Source organism: Hylobates moloch, unplaced genomic scaffold, assembly GCF_009828535.3.
Source record: "Hylobates moloch isolate HMO894 unplaced genomic scaffold, HMol_V3 SCAFFOLD_9, whole genome shotgun sequence".
Classification (NCBI taxonomy): domain Eukaryota; kingdom Metazoa; phylum Chordata; class Mammalia; order Primates; family Hylobatidae; genus Hylobates; species Hylobates moloch.
In genome coordinates this window covers 3,611,253-3,618,945 of record NW_026652284.1, presented here as the reverse complement: position 1 = coordinate 3,618,945, position 7,693 = coordinate 3,611,253, and positions in this window count along the sequence as shown.

Below are 7,693 nucleotides of genomic sequence, written 5' to 3'. Positions count from 1 at the left end.
TTCACTGTAAGAGCTCAACAGACATGAACTATCATGATATTGGTGATTAGGACAAGACTATATATAATAATGGTGCTATGCATATTATAATCATAGCATCATCTAATCCTACATCATTTATAGGAGAAAACAGAGGTTTAACAAATTAAATCACTTGTCCAAGTCTACACAGCTACTAAGTAACAGGTCAGAAAGTTAAGTCAGTCCTGTGTGACAGCAATTACTGGGATTTAACGAAGAAGATCTATTACCAACTGATCCACTTAAAGTTGCAAGAAATGCCCCTGACAGCCTTACCCAGTAGCACATTCCCCAAACATTTAATCTACAATAGGAATCACAGGAATCATCCCTGTGATGATGGGCCAGACATTTTTCTCTGATGAGAACAGACTTGGGGAAAGTCACTGTGAGCCTTATCGGAACACAATCTTAAAAACGCTGGTCTGAGCTCTCACCTGACAAGCACCCCTTTATACAAATATGTGCTGGAGTTACCAACAAGAAATCAGTTTGTTTACACATTTTCTCATGAAACTTACTCAGCTCCAGCCCACACAGCTGGCCCCCAACTGCAGTGACAGTCACACACCAAGGCACCTGTGGGCTGGTGTATTAGTCCATTCTTAGTTTGCTATGAAGAAATACCTGAGATTGGTTAATTATAAAGAGAAGAGGTTTAATTGACTCACAGTTCTGCATGGCTGGGAAGGCCTCAGGAAACAATCATGGTGGAAGGTGAAAGAGAAGAAAGGGACCTTCTTCACATGGCAGCAGGAAGGAGAAGTGCCTGCAAAGCAGGAAAAAATCCTTTTAAAACCATCAGATCTTGTGAGAACTCACTCACTATCACGAGAATACCATGGGGGAAACAGCCCCCAGGATTCAGTTACCTCCCACTAGGTTCCTCCCACAGTACATGGGATTATGGAAACTACATTAAGGATGAGATTTAGGTGGGAACACAGCCAAACCATATTATTCAACCCCTGGCCTCTCCAAATCTTATGTCCTCACATGTCAAAACACAATCACACCTTTCCAACAGTTCCTCAAAGTCTTAGCTCATTCCAGCATTAACCCAAAAGTCCAAGTCCAAAGTGTCATCTGAGACAAGAGGCAAGTCTCTTCTGCCTATGAGCCTGTAAAATCAAAAGCAAGTTAGTTACTTCCTAGATACAATGGGGGTACAGGCGTTGTGTAAATACACCCATTCCAAATGGAAGAAACTGGCCAAAACAAAAGGATTACAGGCCCCAGGCAAGTTCAAAATCCAATATGGCAGTCATTAAACTTAAAGCCCCAAAATTATCTCCTTTGACTCTATGTCTCACACCCAGGTCATGCTTATACAAGAGGTGGTCTCCCATAGCCTTGGGCAGCTCTGCCCCTGTGGCTTTGCAAGGTACATCCCCTCTTCTGGCTGCATTCACAGGCTGTCATTGAGTTTCTGTGGCTTTTCCAGGTGCATGGTGCAAGCTGTAGGTGGATCTATCATTCTTGGGTCTGGAGGATAGTTGCCTTCTTCTCACAGCTCCATTAGGCAGTGCCCCAGTGGGGACTCTCTGTGGGGGCTCCAACACCACATTTCCCTTCCATGCTGCCCTAGCAGAGGTTCTCCATGAGGGCTCCACCCCTGCAGCAAACTTCTGCCTGGACATCCAGGTGTTTCCATACATTCTCTGAAATTTAGATGGAGATTCCCAAACCTCAATTCTTGACTTCTGTGCACCCACAGGCTCAACACCACATGGAAGCCACCAAGGCTTGGGGATTGCACCATATGAAGCAATGACCTGAGCTGTGCCTTGGTCCCTTTTAGTCACCACTGGAGCTGAAGCAACTTGGACACAGGGCACCAAGTCCTGAGGTTGCACATAGCAGGGAGGCCCTGCGCCCAGCCCAGGAAACCATTTTTCCCTCCTAGACCTCCAGGCCTGTGATGGGAGGGGCTGCTGTGAAGGTCTCTGACATGCCCTGGAGACATTTTGCCCATTGTCTTGGTAACTAACACTTAGTTCCTTATTACTTGTGCAAATTTCTGCAGTGGGTTTGAATTTCTTCCCAGAAAATGGGTTTTTCTTTTCTATTGCATCATCAGGCTGAAAATTTACCAAAATTTTATGCTGTGTTTCCTCTTGCACACTTTGCCACTCAGAAATTTCTCCCACCAGGTAACCTAAATCATCTCTCTCAAGTTCAAAGTTTCACAGAACTCTAAAGCAGGGGCAAAATGCCACTAGTCTCTTTGCTAAAGCATAGCAAGAATCACTTTTATTCCAGCTCCCAACAAGTTCCTCATCTCCATCTCAGACCACCTCAGTCTGGACTTCATTGTTCACAGCACTATCAATGTTTTGGTCAAAACCATTCAACAAGTCTCTAGGGAGTTCCAAACTTTCCCACATCTTCCTGTCTTCTTCTGAGCCCTCCAAACTGTTTCAACCTCTGCCTGTTACCCAGTTCCAAAATTGCTTCTACATATTCAAGTATCTTTATAGCAGCACCTTACTCTCTGTGGTTACCCTCATGCTGTTCTCATGACAGTGAGTGAGTTCTCATGAGAACTGATGGTTTTATAAGGGGATTTTCCCCCTTTACTTGGCATTTATCTCTCCTGCCACCATGTGAAGAAGGACAGGTTTGCTTTCCATTCCACTATGATTCTAAGTTTCCTGAGGCTTCCCCAGCCATGCAGAACTATAAGTCAATTAAACCTCTTTTCTTTATAAATTACCCAGTCTTGGGCAGTTCTTTGTAGCAGCATGAGAACAGATTAATACAGTGGGTTTGCCCAGAGCCTCAAGTTCTTCTGCACCTGCTCTGCAATTCTCAGTATACCAAATTGATTCCTGGAACCCCTGTCTATCCATCCAACTTCTGAATCTAACAACCCTTTGAATGATGTGACAAATATGTGCACCTGCCTTGGTTTCCCATTTGTGACTCTTCCTGCCATAGGCTAGCTCAGGGAAACCCTTTCCAACATCACCCCCAGCCCCAGGCTGTTCCTGTTGCCTGCCCTCTCAGCCAGAACTCTGCTGAGCATGTCTCAGTCCTAACTATGAAATCCCCTCTCCATAATGCCCCAAGAGCTTTGTAAAAATTTCCTAAAAAAAGACAGACACAGTGGTGTGCACATATAGTCCCAGCTACTCAGGAGGGTGAGGCAGGAGGATCACTTGAGTCCAGGAGTATAAGGATGTAATACGCTGTGATTGCACCTATGAATAGCCACAGCACTCCAGCCTGGGAAGCATAGTGAGACCCCATCTAAAAAAAAATTCTAAAAAGAATGGAAGTTTTAACCATTTAGGCTGTCCATAGGGTAATTCATTCCAATAGTCCCTCCACAATCATTTACTCAAACCTACAATGAAAATAAGTCCTGGTTCTTGCCCCCAAGGAACCTGACATCTCAGTGTAAAACTCACACGTACATTTACCCTAAACAGCAATGCACAGGTGAAATACCAGCATGAAAGTATTGAGGAGGCCCCTGTAATCACTTTCCTTCTCACCATCAAAGTCCCTTCATAGTGACAGGTCACTGGGAGGAGGAATAGCCAGGAAAGACATCCTGGGGTACACAGGACCTGAAGTGAGCTCTGGTGTGGAGTCATTTTGGAAGTGCAGGTGAAGAATATTAAACAGCAGATGGCAGGTGCCGAGGGAGACTGCCAAAGAGGACAGCTTGGCGCTCTCCTGAGAGTGTCCGTCTTGCAGGCTGAGACTACCTCAGTTCAGAGATGTCCAAAATGTGGCCCACAGTACAATGTCCTAAGAGATGGCAAAGACGGTTCTACAGTAAAATGAGTTTTGGAGAATTTCGTTGCTGCATCTCCCCTTTAGAAATTCCTGATGAATGCACATAGCATTTAAAGTCTCTGAGCAAGCTTGCAGTAAAGAGACTGGTTTAACTTTGTTACACCCTTAAACTTACTTCATTTATTCAACAAATATTTTGAGTACTGACTGTGTACCCAACACTGTTGTAAGACCTGGGGAAATAGCAGCAATTACAGTAAATCTTTGTCCATAGTTGCTTTAAGGAAAAATAGAGGAAGTGAAGAGTAATGGTTCTTCAATTTCAACCTGGGTTCATGGATCTCTCTCTGAAGAGTGAAGTGACAGAGGGACCATGTAGCATCAGGAAGAATGTGTCCCAGGCAGAGGGACCCTAAAGAGCAAGGGCTCTGGGAGGCTGGGAAGTAGCAGTGAGCTTTGCACATTGAGGGCAGATGCTGGGAAGAGTGGCAAGAAATCAGATCAAGAGACAGGCAAAGGCCAGAGCACAGGGACCTCGGGCTTTACTGGGTATTTTTCATTCACTCAATTCACAAACTCCCTGAGCAGACACTCAGTGGGGGCTTCCTCTGTGCATGACACTGTTGAAGCCCCTGGGGATCCTGGAGTGAAGGAAACAAAGCCTCCCACTGCAGATGGTGCGTCCTTGCTCTGACACCCTGAGGACTCTTCTGTTGGAGCTTGTCCTAAACTCCTCTTGGCATATTTTCCACTACAGATACCTCCAGTATCATAAGTCCTGCCCAGACATATGGCCCTGGTAGCAAGTGCTGGCACCACCATCGGGATCTTTGGCAGAACCCTTTCCTACTCCAGACCCCTCTCCTACCTCAGACCCCTCTCAAAGCTGGCAGCCTTATGCACCACTCGCCAAAAGGGAACACTAAAATATCCCAGGTGAGGAATGTGTTGCCCCTGTACCTAAGAGGCCAGCCAGGCTTTGTCTTCCTTCTTACTGGTGGGAAGTGTGAGATGCAAATACTTGCTCTTTGTCTTAGAAAGACTATCTTGGCACGACTCAGACCATTAGAGACTGAGGCACTGCTGATGTGGCAGACCCCCAGAGCTTGGCAGGGCTTTCCTTCCACCTTCTAGAGTACATACATCTTACCAAGAACAAAACACACTTGCCACTGATAGCTCATTCAGTTCGAGTTGGCATGATGCCAGTGATATTTGGGGCTGATGTGGTGTTTTGCAGAAAATACAGATGGCCCAGGTCCCTTTGGGTATATTACATCAGGGCAGGAGACACAACAGGCCTGAGATGAGACAAAAATGTGTACTGTGGTCCGCCCACGGGAATGCAAACTGCTTCTTCTCTTTCCTCCTGATGAGGGGTGAAAAGACCACACTCAGCAGATGGATGACACACCCCATCCATCCGGGGCTGTGCTATTCTTCTCTAGTAAAGGTACCAACCCCTGCATGGCAGCTGCAATTAGGTCCATTACTAGGTCAAGTTTGCAGTTGTCCACAAATGCTCTCCAGGATCCATCTGGTTTTTGTGCATGAAATCAGTAAATTAAAGGGGAATATAATGGGAACCATCCCCGTATCCTTTAGGTTTTTGAGGGTAGCTGCCATTCCCACTGGGATTTGATATCTGGTTTTAATTCACTGTCTTGACCAGAGCAGGTCAGCATTCCGGAGGCTTCTACTTGGCCTTCCTCACTATAATAGCTCTTACACCAAAGATCACGGAGCAAAAGGAGGCTTTAACCAACCCAAGTACTCCCACTCTGATTACAAACTTGGGAATCAGAAACAGCATCACTGAAGAGGTCAATGACCAAGTGCGAGGCTATTATTGGGAAGTGTTCTTTGGAGCAACTCTTGTCAAAGAGAGAGGGAAACAGAATTGAGCTGTGCAGTTGCAACATTAACCAACCTCCATCCCTTTCTGATTGAAATGTCCTATTTTTAGCTACTTTAACAACATTATTGGGTGGCAGTCAAGACTTGCTGGCCTGGGAATAATTCCATCACTGAGGTGACTTTGCATATCTCTGCCGTAACAGCCTGAGATGTAATAATTGCATAGATGGCCTCGCAGAGAACAGCCTCATTTCCACTCTTTCCAAGTTTTAGGGGTCACCTTACTGGAACCTTGTAATCATCCTTCTATGCTGACATCAGTAGGGAGGAGAAGGAAGTGCATAGAGGAGCAAGCCCCATCAATAAACGCAGTGTGACTGGGCTGAACAGCCGGGACCAGCCTCCTTGCCCACGACTGTCAGATCAAATCCCAGGCCTCCTTCAGGCTTCTCCTTGCAGTCCATCTGTTTGTTCTCTGGTGCACTCCAGCTGCAGTTACTGCCTTGGCCAAATCCAGATCAAGGCTATTAGCTGGATAATTGCTCTAATGAGAGCACAGAATGAATCACCAGGGCCATTCTCATCCTGGAAAAATTAAATGGATAAACTGCCTGTCTATTGCTCTTTGGGACTCTGGCAGCGTTCTCTGTGTTCTCCATGGGTCTTCTTGGGAAGATTTGTTCCTCTGACAAAGAACTAACAGAAAAATACAATGCTGGTATGTTACTATAAGGTTTTTATATTAGATTTTACTATAAAATTTTATTTTATTTTCATTTATTTATTTTTTTGAGATGGAATTTCACTCTTGTTGCCCAGGCTGGAGTGCAACTGCATGATCTCGGCTCACAGCAACCTCCGCCTCCCAGGTTCAAGTTATTCTCCTGCCTCATCCTCCCGAGTAGCTGGGATTACAGGCATGTGCCACCATGTCCAGCTAATTTTGTATTTTTTAGTAGAGACAGGGTTTCTCCATGTTGGTCAGGCTGGTCTCGAACTCCCAACCTCAGGTGATCTGCCTGCCTCAGCTTCCCAAAGTGCTGGGATTACAAGTGTGAGCCACTGTGCCCAGACTATTATAAAATTTTATTTTGGAGAAGTAGACCATGATATACAGCTATGAACACAGGTTTTAGTGTCCAACTGCCCAAAATAGAATCTTAGAATCACCACTCAGTCAGTGAAGACCTGATCAAGTCACTATCCTTTCCGTAAAACAATGGTATCTGTCTCATTAGAATGTTTTGAGGATTAAATGAGATAATACATGAAAATTATTTTGAACACTTTCTAGCACATAAGCATATCTAATTAATATTACATATTACCTAAAATAGCTATGAATGTATTCCTTTGTTAATTAATGTAATAATTCATTTACAAGGCAAGCATTGAGCACCTTCTGTAGATCAACAACAGTGCTAAGATCTTGGAAATAATCAGCTATAGTTTGCCGTTAGGGTGCTTCAGTCTATTGTGAGTGAGGGGAGATAGACAGGCAAGTCAGTGATACCCTTCAGGATAAAATGTGCAGTGACAGAGGGGTGCACTTGTGTATTAGTCAGCGTTCTCTAAAGGGACAGAACTAATAGGATAAATGAATATATGAAGGGGAGTTTATTAGGAGAATTGACTCACACAGTCATAAGGTGAATTCTCACAATAGGCCATCTGCAAGCTGAGGAGCAAGGAAGCCAGTCCGAGTCCCAAAACCTCAAAAGTAGGGAAGCTGACAGTGCAGCCTTGTCTGTGACTGAAGGCCTGAGAGCCCCTGGCAAACCACTGATGTAAGTCCAAGAGTCCAAAAGCTGAAGAACTTGCAGTCTGATGTTTGAGGGCAGGAAGAATCCAGCATGAGAGAAAGATGGAGGCCAGAAGACGTAGCCAATCTAGCCTTTCCATGTTCTCCTGCCTTCTTTTATTCTGGCCACACTGGCAGCTAATTAGATGGTGCCCACCCAGATTGAGGGTGGGTCTGCCTTTCCCAGTCCACTGACTCAAATGTTAATCTCCTTTGGCAACACCCTCACAGACACACTCAAGAAGAGTACTTTGCATTTTTCAATCC